Below are 17,535 nucleotides of genomic sequence, written 5' to 3' on the forward strand. Positions count from 1 at the left end.
GGTGCATTGTGCTGCCACCTACTGCAAGGTACTCCATACCAACAACCTCAGTAGTCATTAGACTTTGGGAGAGACCAGAATGGGGTGCTCCGCTGAACTCATGAACTTCGAATGTGGTCAGGTGATTGGGTGTCACTTGTGTCATATGCCTGTACGCAAGATTTCCACACTCCTAAACATCCCTAGGTCCACTGTTTCCAATGTGATAGTGAAGTGGAAATGTGAAGGGACATGTACAGCAAAAAAGCGTACATGCCGACCTCACCTGTTGACTGACAGAGGCCGCTGATAGTTGAAGAGGGTCGTAATGTGTTATAGGTAGACATCTATCCAGATCATCACACAGGAATTCCAAACTGCAACAGGATCCACTGAAAGTACTATGACAGTTGGACAGGAGATGAGAAAACTTGGATTTCGTCGTTGAGCGGCTGCTCATAAGCCACACATCACGACAATAAATGCCAAACGACGCCTCACTTGGTGTAAGAAGTGTAAACATTGAATGATTAAACAGTGGAAAAACGTTGTGTGGAGTGACAAATCACGGTACACAATGTGGCGATCCAATGGCAGGGTGTGGATATGGTGAACGTCATCTGCCAGCATGTGTAGTACCAACAGTAAGTTTGGAGGTGGTGGAGTTATAGAGTGGGTGTGTTTCTCATGGGGTTGGCTTGCACCCCTTGTTGTTTTGCATGGAACTATCACTGCACAGGCCTACATTGATGTATTAAGCACCTTCTTGCTTCCCACTGTCGAAGGGCAATTCAGGGATGGCGATTGCATCTTACAACATGACTGAGCATCAGTTCATAATGCACGGCCTGTGGCGGAGTGGTTACACAACCATAACATTGCTGTAATGGACTGCCCTGCACAGAGTCCTGACCTGAATCCTATACAACACCATTGGGATGTTTTGGAACGCCGACTCCATGCCAGGCCTCACTGACCGACGTCGATACCTCTCCTCAGTGCAGCACTATGGGAAGAATGGGCTGCCAATCCCCAACAAACCTTCTAGCGCTTGATTGAACGTATGCCTGCGAGACTGGAAGCTGTCATCAAGGGTAAGGGTGGGCCAACACCATACTGAATTCCAGCATCACCGATGGAGGGCGCCACGAACTTTTAAGTCACTTTCAGCCAGGTGTCCAGATACTTTTGATCACTTAGTGTATGTGACCTTACTTCATCAGGGATTTCATGGCAGATCTTGTTCACTGTTCCGAGTAATGCTGTTTTCTTTTCTCAGCAAATTAGGAAAAGTCATGTCATTAATGAAGTAAATAAACTGTATATGACAATGAAGGGAAAAAAGCATGACAGGTGTCATTTTGACCACTTCTGCCATTGTAGTGTTAATGGAGAACTCCATGTCAGCAGAATTGCTATTCTACTTTATTACACCCTGTCACAGAATGAGTATGTATTTCTGTTTTGAATGATGTTGCTTCTTGTCAGTGAGCATGGTTGGTTATAGAACTGTTGATATTTTTGGAAATATGGGGAATCCAATATATCGATATTTAAAAAAATATCATTACAGCTCTCAATATATCAAAAAAAGGTATCGATATATCGGTGGAAAAATATCAACATACCTGCCTACAAAAATATCAGCTGTACATTGTATACTACTGGTTTTAGAGCTGTATATAGAAGTACTGATTTATTGTTAGATATTCTGTAAATCAACAAGCTGGCAGCCTGCCTAACCTCCTTAGAGCAAGGATCCAAACGAAAACAATACATGTTCACGCTTGGCAATAACCACTTTGCTAACAATGGTAACTGCATGTCAGTGCCACAATAAAAAGTATCTGATGGGTCCATCATTCAATTTCATCACATATTGGATTTGTCCAGAACACATCTCGACGCCCCAGTTTTTTTCATCTCTGCAAACACGAGCGACCTACCAATTGTAGTGTCAAAACTGGGTGGTGAAGCTAAACATTGCAGTTTCTGTTCATAGCACCGAGCGCCGATTACGGCAACATTTCCCCTCACACATATCCAATGACCAATCTTGTCATTTAGATTTTTGTTCATAATTTTCAGCAAATGTTTTAGAAGACTGTTGATGTAAAAAAAATAGCACAATAGTTGCATTAAAATTTGTTTTTTAACGCAGCTGATGTGCTGTTTCTTTACATTGGAAATCTTGTTATCCCAGTCATACTGTCACCCCCTCAGTGCAATCAGTTCTACCGTGTAGTCAATGAGAAAGATTGGACATTATGAATGCTCAAAAAGTAGTAAGACTCCTTCACACAGTGAAAGTAAAATTGTAAAGAATGACTTTTTAATATTTTCCAAAAATTGTGAAAAAATATAATTTAAAATTAAAATATTCGCACTCGATATTGCCGTTTTGATATCAATTTATCAATGTATCGGGGAAAATATATCGCCGAAATATATGAATACTTTTTTGGAAAATATATCAATATATCAATATTTTATCAACAGCCATAGTTTGTAGTACTAGTGATGAAGTTTGTTGTTATTGTGCCAGGTACTATTAGGCAGCAAAAATATTCTACACTGAAATGCATATTTGTACATGGGATTGTGTGGTATGGTGTGAACATACTTCCACAGTACTGAATGTTATTAAACTTAGTAAACTCTAGTTATACAGGAGTCACCCTACGAGCCAATGCTGAAAGCACGAGAGTATGTGTTATTTGGTTTTAAATTTTCATTGGAGTGGGAATGGGAAGATGATTGCAGTACAATAATTTCTGCTAAAATGTATTGTTTGTAGTACCAGTTGATAATGGGTTAACAAATTTGCTTAACTACTGAGGCACTTTTCGCATTTGCAAAGAAGAAAGTCTTAGTTTGCAAGACTATAAAGCATATTCAATGGCAAGAAGCAACACCATTCAATGCAGGAATACAAACTCATTCTGTGATGAGACGTAACAAAGTACAATGCAAGTTATGTCAAAATCTGCTAATATGGAGTTCTCCATTAAATTCAAGAAGGCATCAAAAGTGGATGCAAAGTAAAATAAAACAGGACACAAACAAGATACTTACAATGCATTTAAATCATGCAATTCACACATGGATTCATTATGCAAGAACAAATGTACACGAGTCAACAGAACACTAGGCAATGAAAGCAGCTTCTGTTTTATATGAAACAAAAACAAACACAGACTCATTTACTCCAAAAAATATTATGAATGCACGCAAAAATAAAGCAGACAAGCAACAAATTCTCCATGCAGTTAAAAAGAGTGCAACACCTATTAGAAGTTGTAATCAGGAACACAATGTGATGAAACCAGCTTCTGTGTCACATCATGTCAGATGCTCTTTAGCTTTTGACATACAGCACAATTATTTCCTGTGGTCGAAATTTAAATATTGTATTATTATTGTTATTATTATTATTACAGGATTAATTGTAGTAACACTGTTCACGTTTACGTCGCACTTCACTTAGCGCAGACCGGGACTGTGTCCTAGGCATGCCCAATGTTAACTCACTGGGCACGGCCCGTGCTGCCGGAGTAGTTGTTGTTGTTGTTGTTGTTATGCCGGCAGAGGTCGCGTCCGAATTCTCGCGTGCCCTCTGGTGGATGGGACTACTTGCGGCAACTCCCGTCTGTGACGCGCCATGCCAATGTGCACCTCCCGCGATCTTTCTGGTGGCTACTGCACTCCTCCTCCTTCAGGGGGTGAAGCCACTGTGATCCACTGCGTCAGAAGGTGCAGCGTCGGGCAGGAGCGATGACCTCCACATCCATTAGAAGGCCGGAGTCGAGGGGATCTGCCAACCCTCGAGCCGGAACCTTCGAATACGGCTGGAAGTGACCCACACGAAGAGGCCCCCGTCGTCCCACAACCAGAGCCCAGGACAGAACAGGCGACAAGCTGTCGAACTCCGGATCCTGTTCCACCTCGGGAGGGGCAAGACCCAGTGGCGGGGAAGGGACGGCCACAGGTGAACCAGCCTCCTGAGAAACCGAGCCTGCTAGGGGGGCTGGCTCTCGCTGGGGCATCTCGAACGATGGCGATGCCGGTGCTGGAGCTACTGGAGGCTGCCAAGGCTGAGAACCGTCGTAGTGCGGCAGAGTCACAGCGGGGAGAGGAGGTAACGTCCCCTGCAAAACCAACACAGGTGCCGGCAATGGGGAAGCCGGTGTCCGAGAGGTCGGAGGGTGGGTGCCCGAACGTGGACGTAGCTGATTTTGGTGACGACGTACCACCCGGTCCCCCGCCTGCAAGGTATAGAGCCGGTGGCCATTTTGGCGCAGGACCACCGCCGGTATCCAACGTGGATTGCGACCAAACCCACGGGCCCAGACCGACATACCCAGTGGAAAGCCAGGTACCCCGTTTTGCGAAGACTGGGGAGGACCAGGCCGGAGGAGGTGCAACAGAGTCCTAGGTTGACGCCCATGGAGGAGCTCTGCGGGGCTGCATTCTCCCATTGGTGTGGTCCGGTATGCCGTCAGGAAAAATGTCAATGCTTCCTCAACAGGAAATTCGTGCACATACTTTTTCATCTGCATCTTAAATGTGCGCACCATGCGCTCGGCTTCCCCATTCGATTGTGGATGGAAGGGGGGAGAGCAAACGTGCCGAATACCGAAGCGCCTACAAAAATCCTGGAAGGTCTGCGAAATAAACTGCGGTCCACTGTCCGAGACCAGGGTGATTGGCAGACCTTCCACAGAAAAGATTTTTGCTAGTGCCTGGATTGCAACTTCTGAAGTGGTTGAGGAGCAGCGAACCACATATGGGAATCGGGAATAAGCATCAGTGACAATGAGCCAAAAGCCATTGAGAAACGGGCCCGCAAAATCGATGTGAACACGTTACCATGCTTCGGTTGCCGGCGGCCATGAAGAGAACGCTGCCCTGGGAGGTGGCTGTTGGCTCACACACTGGGAACAGGCGGCCACCAAGTGCTCAATTTCTCTGTCAATACCGGGCCAGTACACATGTCTGCGAGCCAAGGTTTTAGTACGGGAAACACCCCAGTGCCCCGCATGTAATAACGAGAGGACCTCCCTTCGTAAACTTGCAGGAACAACCACGCGAGGAGCTGTATCATCGGTAGCCAGAAGGAGATCTCCTTCCAAGACCGAGAGGCGGTCTCGTAGAATAAAATAATTACGAAGAGGGTCCGAGGCCCGGCCTGGAGGGCGGGATGACCACCCCTGCTGAATGTGGCGAACTACTTTCCGGAAAACCGGGTCAGCGGCCGTTTCCCTGGTGACTCGAGAACTAGTGATCGGGAAGCCATCAACCGCTTGGCGGGACGCCACATCCAAATGAAAACACAATCTCCTCTCGATCGAACGTAGGATCCGGGCCCACCGGAAGACAGGAAAGAGCGTCAGCGTTGGCATGCTGTCCTGTACGGCGAAAATGAATGTCATAATGGTACTTAGAGAGGGACAAGGCCCAGCGCTGTAGTCTGTGGGCCGCCCTATCCGGAATCTGAGAGGCGGGGCCAAATAACGATATTAACGGCTTATGGTCAGTCAGTTTCAGTTAAACTTCGTGCCATACAAGAAAGGGTGAAAGTTAGTAACAGCTTAGACAATGGCCAAAGCCTCTTTTACCACCTGGGAGTAATGGGCCTGCGCGGGACTAAGCGTTTTAGACGCAAACGCCAGTGGTTGCTCGGAACCATCTGCGTTGCAATGGGCCAGGACCGCCCCCACCCCATACTGCGAAGCATCTGTAGCCAGGACCAACGGCTTATGGGGATCAAAAGTAGCCAAACAAGGGGCTGATGTGAGGAGGCCCTTCAACGAGGTGAACGCTCGCTCGCATGCAGGCGACCAATCAAAAGGAACACCCTTGCGCAGAAGGCAGTACAGGGGGCAGGCTATAGTGGAAGCCCTGGGAATGAACCAGTGGTAATAGGCTATCTTGCCTAAAAAAGATTGTAACTCTTTCAGCGAAGCGGGCCAAGGAAGGTCGACGACACCTTGGACCAAACTTCCTAGTGGCTGGATGCCGTGCCGAGAGATGGTGTAGCCCACATACTCAATGGACGGTTGGAGAAGGTTCTTATGCAGGTTGCAACGCAAGCCCACAGACCTGAATTTGAGAAAGAGGGTGCGAAGGTTGTGCAAGTGTTCCTTCGTGCTGCGGCCTGTGACAATTAAGTCATCCAGGTAATTAATACAATGAGGGATTGTCAATGTGACGTCCTCAAGATAACGCTGGAATATCGTCGGGGCACTGGCTATTCCAAAGGCCAACCGCTGGTATTGGTAAAGGCAAAACGGGGTGTTGACGACCGCCAGCCATTTGGAGTCCTCATCAAGTGGTATCTGATGATAAGCCTCCGAAAGATCGATTTTCGAAAAATATTGGCCTCCCGCCACGGCGGAGAACAATTCATCAGCACGAGGCAAAGGATAGGTGTCCACCACCATTTGGGAATTAATGGTGGCCTTGAAATCGCCACAAAGACTTAATTTTCCCGAGGGCTTCCTTACAATAACGAGGGGCGAAGCCCACTCACTGGAAGAAATGTGAAGAACGACCCCTAGGGCTGTCAGCCGGTCTAGCTCTTCTTTTACGAGAGGGCGGAGAGCCAAGGGGATCTGCCTCGCACGTAGAAAACGCGGGCGAGCCGACGCCTTCAACGTTAAGTGAGCTTCAAAATCTGAAACACGCCCCAGGCCCTCCTCAAAAATATCTGGAAAGTCTGAGATCAAAGATTCCAATGAATGATAGGGAACGTCTTCGGAGACCAACTTTATGGTGTCAGCGATAGAAAAACCGAAAGCTTGAAAGGCATCCAGGCCAAAAAGGTTAGCGGAGCTCGCATCACTGACAACAATAAAAGTAATAGGCCGAGTGACTGATTTGTAAGTCACGTCGGTAGTGAATTGACCCAGTAGGGGAATGAACTGTTTACCATAACCGCATAGACGCGGGTAAACTGGCGCCAACGGGGGCGATCCAAGGTCGGAATAAGTTTGTGCATTCAACAATGAAACTACCGCGCCCGTATCTACTTGCAGTAGTAACCGGCGCGACCGAACCGACACCTCAATAAAGAGTTTGCGTGCCGATGCGTCGGGAGCCTGGCCCGATGAAACTTCCTGAATGTCAACATCCATGTCCTCTGTACCTGCTTCCTTCGATTCTTTTGAGGCTGAGCGGCAAACTTTAGCAATGTGACCTTTTTTATGACATTTGCGACAAACGGCCCAATGCTGGGGGCACTCTGACCGATCATGATGTATATAGCACGACGCACAGGACGGCAACAGGGGCCGGTGGCCGGAATTCTGTTTACGCGCTGTGAGGGAGCGGCCATAACGGCCGGATTGTACCGCTCGCACGTGGTCCACCCCGGACACAGTGGACGCGGCCGCGCCGCCCTGAACCGCCGCGACATCGCACCACGCTTCCAGCTGTTGACCTGCTGCGTAACAGACTTCATACGATTGAGCAATGGACAGGACTTCCTCGAGGGAAGGGTCTTCTAACTGCAGGGCCCGTTGCCGGACCTCCCTATCAGGGGCCGAACGAACAATGACGTCGCGTACCATAACGTGGGCATACGACTGTCGCGACTGCTCCATGACAAAATGGCACTTGCGACTAAGACCGTGCAGGGTAGCGGCCCACGCCCAGTAAGACTGATGGGGCTGTTTCTTGCATCGATAGAACTCTACCCTAGCCGCCACAATATGCGTGCGGCGGCGATAATATGAAGACAGCGATAAACACAATGCGTCAAAGACAAGGACGAGGGTTCCTGCAACGGCGCAAGCTGCCGCAAAACTTGATACAGCGAGGGAGATATCCAAGACAAGAAGAGAACACGACATATCTCCGCATCGGCAACATGAAACGCCTGGAAATGCTGCCGAAGGCGATGTGCATATGCGTCCCAATCCTCCGCCGTCTCGTCATATGGGGGAAAGGGAGGAGGGAACGGCGCTGGAGCAGACGGCGTGGAGAGCAACGCCGGAAGCATTTGTTTCATGGTTGCCATGAGCTCCGTCTGCTGCTCAACCAAAACCCGCACTAAATCCTCCATGCCGTAGAGAAGCTGTGAAACCGGAACAATGACGCAACACGCGAAAGAACGACCCTACTCGTCGCCAATTGTGTAGTAACACTGTTCACGTTTACGTCGCACTTCACTTAGCGTAGACCGGGACTGTGTCCTAGGCATGCCCGATGTTAACTCACTGGGCACGGCCCGTGCTGCCGGAGTTGTTGTTGTTGTTGTTGTTGTTATGCCGGCAGAGGTTGCGTCCGAATTCTCGCGTGCCTTCTGGTGGACGGGACTCTACTTGCGGCAACTTCCGTCCGTGACGCGCCGTGCCAATGTGCGCCTCCCGCAATCTTTCTGGTGGCTACTGCATTAATCACTACAAAGATTAATTAATAACAACATCTTGTTGTATTCCTGTTTTATCACTCCACAATGTCAGTCTTCATGACAGTAATGCAGTCTCTGCAGTTATTCCACTTTTAATCTTCCCTTCAGCACAACAGTTTGTTTCCTTCACTATAAAATTACTCTTTTCTTCATCAAGAAAAAACTGTAAATGTGCATTGGACAAATATTTGCAGGTAGATTGTCCAAAAATGTATTGCCTGTAACACAGTTACCCAACAAAACACTTCCCTGCACTTCACACCACTTTATTAGTGACTTAGGGAGCCCATCAGTACAAGATCTCTCTTCAGGTGACAGCTCACTTTCACTGTCTTCATCAGTGATGCTGAAACTTTGTTTGCCCCTTTTGTGGACATATTCATAGTTTGCTTGTGTACCTTTTGTTCCTTCAAAGAAATTACTTCATCTCCATTATTACTTTCGTTTAAGGAAGGAGCACGACAGTCTGGGTCAGAATGATTGCCATTTCTGAAAAGTGATTCATGAGATAAGCTCAATTCCTCCAACCATTTTCAGATTTCCTCTTTCTATGAATCCATTTTCCATCAGACAACCACACGGTCTACACAAGCACTGCACTATGCCACGAATATAAACAAAACATCAGTACTAGCAAGAAATACATACTGATGCTACACTGTAATCAGGTAACATTTGCCTTTCATCCACTGCTGCCACTATCACAAAACTTTTCCCACTGGCATGTGGTGCCCATTTGTTTTCAATGCAGCTGTGATTGTATATGCACCACAGGCCAATACCCGTGACCCCTCGCGTGATCAAATATGATGCAGACAGAAAAAACAAAAAAACTGATGTGTGTCATATATAAAGCACAAAGCAATGAAAGTTTAACCAAAAAAATCGGCAGTTTCAAATGTTTACATATTATGATGGCTAAATAAAAAGAATCACACAAAGATTCCAAGATGAAAAAGAATGATAGAAGAAAAATGAGAGCAACTGAAAAAGTTAAAGATGGTGGGTTAATTAATGTAGCGGGGGGGGGGGGGGGGGGGGGGGCAATTAACTGAATAAAATAATGCCAAATGTCATTCTGATATAGATTTAAAAATACAAAAAATTCAACCCACCTCGTGTCAAGAGAATGTGGCCCCAGGTCAGCCAAATGTGGTCAACGCAGACGCAAAAAAGGACAGTGGATCCCCTGTGAGAAGCACACGGCGGAAACTGCCACATGGTTGTAGTCCTCATCTTTTGGTGAGATCAGGGCAGACCATTCCGAGTTCCAGACGTCCAGAAATCGATGAGCATAAATGAGCAAAGGTCCATTTCTAGGATCCACATTTCCAGGATTAGCATCTTGGTGGCCAGCTTGGGCAACTGGTCAGCTCATTCATTTCCCAAAATTCCAGTATGACCAGGGTCCAAACAAAAAGGACTGGTTGCCTAATTTGATGGAGGTCAGAGACAAGATCCTGGACAGATGTAACCAGGGAGTGAGGAGAGTACCACAGGTATATAGCCACAAAGCTGCTAAGGGAGTCACTACAAATTAGGATGCTCATACCAGTGCAAGAATGAATATGGCTACGGGCTAGTTTAATGGCCATCAATTCAGCAGTGAAGACACTGCACTCATTTGGCAGAGAGTGTAGTTCACTGCACAGTGTGTGTGTGTGTATGCAAAGCATGCTCGTCCGCCAACTGTTGAGCCATCTGTGATTACGACTACCAAATCCAGATACGTCTCAAGGATAGCCAAGAAGAGGCAACGAAAAATCGTGAGGTCAGAAGAATTTTTTGGACCAAGGAGACTTCAGGACAAATCCGAGGTCAGGTATAAGCCATAGGGGCAGATGCAATGTCCCCTGACCATAGGCAACAATGGAGGAAGCTACAGTTCCAAACACAGACACTGGAGGCATGCACCAATTGTAAATTCTGGGTAGCTGTTGTGGGAGGTGGAACTCCATTCCAGGGAAAAGTATACAGTAGTTGAGATGTTCAGGGAAGCTATGAACATGTATAACGTAATTCAGCAGCTGTTGTTAATGCCTGATAGGTACCTGAAAGACTCCAGCCTTGACTAGTAGGCTATTAACAGGGCTAGTTCAAAAGGCTCCTGTCGCAAGTCGAACCACATAATGATGAATGGTGTCACACATCCGCAATGCTGAGGGTGATGCTGAACCACATGCATGACTCCCATAATCAATACGGGAAAGAATCAGGAACTTGTAGAGCCACAAAAGGGCAGAGTGATCTGCACCCCAGCTAGTGTGATGAGGCAGTGAAGCGTATCGAGGTGTTGCCAGCACTTTTGCTTATGTTGGCAAAGGTGTGGAAATCATGTCAGCTGGGAATCGAAGACCATCCAAAAAGCAGTGCATCTCAACTACAAGAAGTAACTGATCGTCTAGGTCTAGGTCTGAATGTGGGTGGGCACTACGATTGCGACAGAAATGAATGACACGAGACGTGGCGGCTGTAAACCGAAAGCCATGGTTGACAGACCTAGACTGCGCGTTTTGTATGGCACCTTGTAGGTGATGCTCAGCAACACCCATACTATAAGGGCAATAATAAAGACAAAAATCATTGGCATATGAGGAGGGTGATACCGAAGACCCCATAGCTGCCGCTAGACCACTGATGGCCACCAGAAAGAGGAGCCGCTCAGTACAGAACCCTGCAGAACCCCATTCTCTTGCAGATGGGGAGTACTAAGTGTAGCACCCACTTGAACCCGGAACGTACTGTGCGACAAGAAGTTCTTGACAGAAATCAGGATTAAACCACAGAGACCACACTCTCAACAAAGTAAGGATGTGGTGATGCCATATCATGTCATAAGCCTTCTGTAGGCTGAAAAAGACAGTGATGAGGTGTTGATGACATGCACAGGTCATCAAGATGTGGACTCCAGGTGAACCCAATTATCAGTAGCGAAGCAGCCTTTGAGAAAACTACCCTGAGATGCAGCCAAAAGGCCATGAGACTCAAGGAGCCAACACAGCCGCTTGCACACCATGTATTTGGGCAACTTACAGAGAATGTCAGGAAGGCCGATTGGGTGATAACTGTCCACCTCTAGCAGGGTTCTTACCCGGTTTCAGCACCCGAACTATTGCGGTTTCTTGCTGCTGAGATGGGAACTCATCCTCATTCCAGATCTGATCAAAGATGGCAAGGATGTGACATTGACAACTGACAGAGATGTTTCAGCATTTAATAAATGAAAAGCACCAGTTTGCTTTTGTTCTAAAATATTAGTTTTATTGTGATAATCGGTTTTCCGCTCACAAAGCCATCTTCAGACATTTACTAAGTATTGTCACCAATGAAGTTACAATGCTTGCAAACAACATTGGAAGAGAAGTAACATGTCTAGACTGAAGCAGAAACATACAGTAAGTAATGTCTTTGACAGTGTGGTGGTAATGCAATAAAGAAGTAAAAAAATTGAACAGTAAATAAATAAAACTGGAGTAGACAGGAAAAACTTTAACACAAAATATGAACAGCATGCCTACATAACAGTTTCTACTAATAAACAAAACTAATAAAATAAAATAAAATTAGTACTTAACAAGGCTACATCAGGAGGTACAAAACATGGAGAGTGATATACAAACCAATTAAAAGAAGAAACAATTATCAATGTAACTACAGAATACATAAGGAACGTAAGCAATATCAATAAGATAAACAGAAATAAATAAATGCAGGAAAATGGAGGCATCTGAGCGAACATAAGAGTAAATGCAATCTTTGAGGGTGTAGTGGTACTGCACTTTAACATTAACATTATATTCAAAACTGTGGCTATGTAACAGTTTGCATTGAATAAATGAACCAAGTAAAATATAAAAAATATTTGATGAGACAACTACAAGAGGTGTTAAACATGGACAGTAATACCCTTGACACACCAAGCTTGGTTGCAGTGGCCATTAGGTGAATGCCTGGACAGCTTCTATAGTTTTTGTCATTTGTTCAGGCTTGTAATTTCTCTTGGGTTCAAAATCTGGAACAAGATGCTCCAGTTGTTCCAGTAATTGACACCGTACGGTAGACTAGAACCTAATTTACAAACCAGGCTTACATAACTCTCCTTAAAATTAACAGCTACAATTGATCTTAATTTTAAAAGGTTGCTTGACTCCCTACAATATCACAGATCTGTCAACAATAACACTATTACTAAATTTAACTTCATTTTACTTTTCCCATTATTTAATAAAATTGATGTAAATATCAAAGACTGGAGCACTGTCAAAAATGGTGTTTCTACCTTATTGTTCAATTGGAGACTGTGATACGCAGTTATGAATATATGTGAAGATCAGTAGTAAACGGAAATGATTATCACACCAAAAGAACTTTAACTATTTGTTGAAAAGATGAGCAAATCTATTACCAGAGAAAACCCTATAGTTGCAGTGGGTACCATGATACACATTACAAGCTAAAACAAAACTAATAGTAAAGAAATTGAAGCTAGTCTCAAAAAATACTTTTTAGCTACATATATCAAGTGAAGACTGTATCACACAATTATCAATGTACTTGTGTATCATGAGTAAATCTTTATGGTTATCACAAAATGAACTTTATTTATCATAAAGAAAATGAACAAAGTGTCATAAGGAAAGTTCTACAGCTTTAGTGGGGACAATGACAAACAGTGTGATTTAAAAAAAAAAAAAAAAAAAAAAAAAAAACATTAGAAAAAAGATTGATAAATCAAGATTGTATTATAATTACCTCTGTAACAGACTAAAAATAACCAGTACGAATTTTAAAAAAAATGTTTATTATAGAGGGCAAAAAGATTGATAAACCAAGATTGTATTATAATAACCTCTGTAACAGCAGAGATTAAAAATATAATTTCTCTCAGAATCGATGAAAATATGACAACAAATAGCACCATTAAAAAATGCACTTCAAAAGACACACCAAGATGTGACATTACAGTAGCGATTATCAATACTTAACTGATGGAGTTCGATGGTTCGTACTACAAATTTATCGAGAGATAATAGCTGGTATTTACAAAGCAGGGCACCCAATATTCAAAAGAAAATGTGTGACGCATTACAAATGTGTGCGCTTCAGTTCTCATGTAGCCACAAAGAAAGAAGTCTGATGGGGTTAGGTACTGGGATCTTGCAGGCCAAGGTGCAGGTCCTCCTTGGGCAATTGCCTAAGGTATGAGTTAAAGCTACGCAAACTGGTGCTGTAAAGTGTGCAGGGGCACCATCATTATAGAATCACATACTACCTATGACATAAAGTGGTACCTCTTCCAAAACGTGGCTTACAGTTCAAGATGGAGAAATACTGCTACTTGGTAAATAAAATTATGAGTATTATATTAAATAACAAGCTGAGAGATTTTAGTAACAAAAAAGGGTCATTCCATATCAAATCACCCAATAAAAAATAAATTTTACACCCACCTCCTTAAATTTTCATGAAATTTGGCTCAAATGGTTCTAATACCATCCTGACAACACCTGCAAATTTTTTTTGCTTTATCTCTTATAGATTTTTTTATAAATTTTTAAAGTTTTTATGTTTTGCGTTTTCCGAACCTTCGGAAATGGTAAATTTAATTTGTATTCAAAACTTTAAAATTGCTTAACTTAAAAACTCTTTTAGATAACATCATGAATTTTTGCAGCAAGTTTATTTATTATACATATTTGAAGATAAAAATGATACTATTAAAATATATTAATATTTTCTATGAAAAAAAATATATGTATTTTTTTCTTTTTTTTTTTTTTTCAACGGATGTCTTGTTTTATAAGAATTGCAATATCTAGAGTCTCAGACCTGATAGAATGCTCAAATTTGTTTTAATTTACTCTTAAACATATAGGCTACTTGATAAAACAAAAATAATGATGGCTTTTTAACATGTTTATTAATTATAGTAGATTACATTATAATTATGTACAAAGATAGTGTACTTACGACACTTATGTATAACCCAACTGATTGCTTGAAACATTGAATTTTTTGAGTAATTTTGTCTTTTTAATAAACATTAATGCTGATTCAAACTGTTTTTCCACTTCATCCAAGAGCTTTCAGTTCTTTTGATACAGTCTTTTTTGAAGTAATACATTCTTCCAGAGCCGCTTGATTGAGGTGCGTCTACTACACAGACTATGTGCTCCAAAGGCACTATGCAAGAATCTTCTCTTTCAGGCCAATAAAATGATGCAGCTGGTCCTGAAGGATGTAGAAATAGAATTTCTGCATCTTCTTCATCATTGAATATTGTTTTTACCAGTCCAAAGTACCAGTTACCATCATAATTTGCAGCCACATAGCTATTTATGGATGGTTCAACACGAATCCAATCAGAAGAAGAATGGAAAGAAAAGACTAAGGAGGGTTTTACACTTCTAATTTCAAGGTTGTTTGTTGGAAGTGGTTTGAAGTTATGAAAACTTCTTGTTCCAGGAATGGTTCGGGTTGCTGAAAAACATTTTTCTAGTTTTAACCGTTGCAAATCAGCTTCTTTTTTGTCAATAAAGTGAAAATGAATGTTTTCAATATTTTTTTCACAAAACTTGTACACATCGATTGCTGTCATTATTTGTTCTTCATCTGAAAGCTGTAGACTGGCTTTCCTTAAAATTCTTTTAATAGTTCTTCCTAGGCCACCACAAATTGATTTCCCATGACTTGTTGCAAAAAAAGGGTGTTGGGCCTTCAAATTAAAGTCTCTCAAGTGTTCAGTCAAATTTTTAAAACTGTTTCTATTTTGTACTGCCCAGCACAACCATCTGTAAAGTAGTGAACTGAGTCAATGTCAGTATGATGTAATGACAGCCATTTTGTAATTTCTTTTTGTACAAAGTTAACAAAACCAGTGTCATGTTCTTGGTAATCACTAATAAAACAGTGGTTGGAAACAAAAACATTGTTTTCCACATTTCTTAGAAAAACTCCAACTGGGTGTAGAGTACAACCACCTCTATTCCAGTGTTAACTTTGGATCTCATTTTGTATAACAAAGGAATAATTTTCACTGAAATCCATCACAATAATTGCTGTTTTGGGTGGTGGGTCTTCTTTCAATCTTTTAAAGGCTGCTGATTGGGATTTTGCTATAAACGAGTGCGGGGTGAGCTTTTCCAATGACATAACCAATAAAGAAATGTAGTCTTCAACACTGATAAGCCTGTTTGATCATTTCTGCCCTGTCTCTGTTAACCCATTGACTGATTAAAATTTCTTCTTCTAAATCATAATCTTCACATAGTTTTTCAGTTAAGTACTCAGTTAGTACAGTATTTGCAGGACAGCTGTCGTAATGATGTAGCATGCAGTTTTGGTTTTCCGTGTTGCCCACAAGCATCTTAATTAGGTCTTTATAAGATTCTTCAATTTTCACAGCATCCAATAATAGTTTAACATTCTGATGGATACTGCATACACATATAGTGTGTGTGCCTGCAGCACCTGCAAGGATACACGATTTAGGTCTCAAGAAACAAAATTTTGAAAATCCTAGTTCTACCTCGGGATTCTTCCATTTGGAAGAATAATAAGAGTTCTCTCAAGTTACACAAAATGAGTCTTTTTTGCATGTACACATTTTTTTAAACACTTACTTTGCCTTTTGTTCCAGGTAGCACTCTGGAACTTGCATCCTTTTCATAAAAATCTGTTACAAGTCTTACTGTATTTTCAGAAAGAGTTTTACCTTTTTTTGGACCAGGAGTTTCCAAAATACCCTTTTCAGATTTTAGCTTTCTAGTTTGTCGCACCATGTACTCACTTACATTAAATTCTTTCATCACCTTATTTCGACTCCAAGAATCTGGAGCCAAGGTCAGAATCTGGATTTTTCTAGACCTCCCAACAGATGAAATCTTCTCTTTCATAAGAGAAATCATTACATCAAAATCCTTTGCTTTCTCAACCACACTTGTATCTTCTTCGTCATCATCAGAACTTGGTGCATCATATTTTAATGCTTTTGAAACTGCCTTTTTTGCAGTCTTTTCAATACTGCTAACCTTCCTGTTAAAATAAGACCCTTTACTTTGTTCTGACAAGCCATGAAGCTTTATCAATGTTAAATCTAAATTATCAAGAGCAATGTTTGTTTGTACGAGGGATTCATTTCTGGATTCCAATGATTCTAATTCAACCATGACTTCATCATCTGTTTCACTTTCATTGACTTCAACTCTTAATTTTTCCTCACAAAAGTTACGGCATGCTGAGCAAAGCTTTTGTCCAGGTTTTATGCTAAATTTTTTGTCAGTAATTGTTTACAAAGATCCAAGCCTACACTTCTCAATGATTTTTTGATGGGCTTTTTGTGTTTTTTTTAGTGGGTCTACACATGTTGTTTGATACTTTTCAAAAACATTTAAAAAGTAGTAGCTGTGGTGTGAACATATATTCTTAAATTCACACAGATTAATTCCAGATCATAAGTGGATCAAATCTTTTTCTTGCTCACTCAATTCAGATACCGGTTGTAACTTTTTTGAAGGTGTGTAGGTTGTTTGGAAACAGTCAGATTTTTTAAATAACCCTACGCTACAGTTTTGAATATCTGACATACTGATTTCACTTTTGGTCTGATTACTGTTCTGGTTACTTTTATAGGATATTGGAAAAGAATCTCTGTAAACTAAGTAACAGTACTTACTGAAAGTTCGAATAAACTTAATAAAATACTATCCAACCACTATTTAACACTGTAATAATTTTTTACTTCAAAACAGGAGTAACAAAACAAAATCCAAGCGTACATTGTTACTCCAAGAAGACAAAAACTTATTTTCGGTGTCTAAGTCACTTGGTACTTTTTATTTTTAAAACATAATTAATATTATTTTAAAAATTAGATAACTATTAAACAGGTTAAAAAGCCAACACAATTTTTCTTTCATCTAATAGCCTATACAATTAAGAGCATTTTAAAACAAATTTGAGCCTTCTATCAGGTCGGAGACTCTAGATATTGCAGTTTTTGTAAAACTAAACATCCGTTAGCTTAAAAAAATAATAATAATAAAAAACTTGTAATTTTTTTTCATTTGGAAGATTTTAATATATCTTTAGGGCATTTTTTTTTTAACATTTAGATATAATACACAAACTTATTCCAAAATTTC

General features: G+C 42.0%; 1 protein-coding gene across 1 annotated transcript in view; it reads right to left on the reverse strand.

The window, feature by feature from the left end:
- The window catches only part of LOC126101049 (lebercilin), a 179,358-nt gene extending 165,493 nt beyond the window's left edge, over positions 1-13,865 (reverse strand). The window contains exon 1 of the mRNA XM_049911712.1: positions 13,843-13,865. The gene's annotated coding sequence lies outside the window, so the exon portion shown is untranslated. The remainder of the gene's footprint in view (positions 1-13,842) is intronic.
- Between the last annotated feature and the right edge of the window lie 3,670 nt (positions 13,866-17,535).

Source organism: Schistocerca cancellata, chromosome 9 (genome assembly GCF_023864275.1).
Source record: "Schistocerca cancellata isolate TAMUIC-IGC-003103 chromosome 9, iqSchCanc2.1, whole genome shotgun sequence".
In the NCBI taxonomy this organism is placed as follows: domain Eukaryota; kingdom Metazoa; phylum Arthropoda; class Insecta; order Orthoptera; family Acrididae; genus Schistocerca; species Schistocerca cancellata.